Source organism: Otolemur garnettii, unplaced genomic scaffold (assembly GCF_000181295.1).
Source record: "Otolemur garnettii isolate 467f Iridium unplaced genomic scaffold, OtoGar3 scaffold00164, whole genome shotgun sequence".
Classification (NCBI taxonomy): domain Eukaryota; kingdom Metazoa; phylum Chordata; class Mammalia; order Primates; family Galagidae; genus Otolemur; species Otolemur garnettii.
The window spans coordinates 4069389-4070850 of NW_003852559.1; positions in this window are offsets into that span (position 1 = coordinate 4069389).

Consider the following 1462-nt stretch of genomic DNA (forward strand, 5'->3'; position numbering starts at 1 on the left):
TTAATTTGAATAGTTTTTGGAAGGGCAGTTTACACTTGCAGACAAAACTCTGTTATGGAGGCAAAGAGTCTTCCAGATTTTTGCCACCAAATTCTTCCCCTTCTAGTTTACAAACTAGCTTACAACCTTTCACTGTAGAAGGCAGATGAATTCTATACATCCAATAAAACTTCTGGACTTTCTCTCTATCCTTTCAATTATAGAGAACCTTAATTTCTATAATTTCTGGGTTGTTATTAGACCATCATGAACTCTTGGCTGATGTGGTGTATTTGACCAGTGGCTGGTTTCTAACAATGAGTTCTGGCTCTGTTCCTCTAGACTCAACGTTTACAACCACAGAAATTTCATTTTATAAACGCTAGGCTTCTGAAGTATTTCATATGGACTTGTGGAGGCTCAAGAATTATCTTTGTATAAGCCTGAAAACATATAGTGTACCTCTCGATTCCCTCCTGCCAAGCCTAAGATATGTGGGAGTTTCTAATTTCATTCTAACCAACTAATTTAGGCGACACAGGTTGGTAAATTGAGAAACAAAATCCTGGAACGTGACATTCTTTCACCTTATCCATGATATCTTGTCTCATCACAAACTACCACAGTTCTGGAAAGGGAAAGCTTTGTATGTTCTAATTTTTGTACCTCTTATATTCTGTTTTTCATAGAGAGTAAGGCTCAGAGTTTAGTTACTAGTGGCAGATGTAGCTCAGCTACATTGTGGAAAAGTGTAATTACTCATCTGAATAGCTGTCAAAAAGTTGGATATAGTTTTTATTTTACATTTATTTGGCTTTATTTGTTTTTTGTAGTATAAAATATTTATTTTGAATTTTGATTTTAATTTATTTTATTTTCTTTATGGTTTTTCTTTTGATAACAATCAAGTATGACATCTAATTATACAAAATCTTACTGAGGAAATAAAGCCTTTGCATTATTAAAACCATTGTCCTTACTAAGTTAATACAATACATAATTTTATTAGAATAACTCGGTCATGCAATCAGAAACTATTTAGCCAGTGAAAGATATTTTTTATGTGCACCAAAAAATAAAATGACTATAATTTAGTATAAATTCCCAAGTAGTAATGTAGCAGAAATAATAAAATTAATAAATTTAAACCATATGAAATTTCTGTATGCTCAAGATAACAAAATCATGACATTGTTCAGGCAAAAACTCAGCCTTTCCATATTATAAATATGGAGAATTTGTGTAGGATTGAAGCATCATTAAGATACAGAGTGGTGGTAATAGAGCACCAGTTTCTATTGAATAATGCTCAACTGAGCATTACTTTTAGAAAGATGGTTCTAGGTTTCATAATGAATATGTATTATAGGTAGGGTAAACATGTAGAAAGAACTAAAAATATGAACACAAATTTATGAGGTTGCAATATGCATAATCTTTTGCAAGAGATATTCCTAAAGTAAAATTAGCAGAATATATCCAT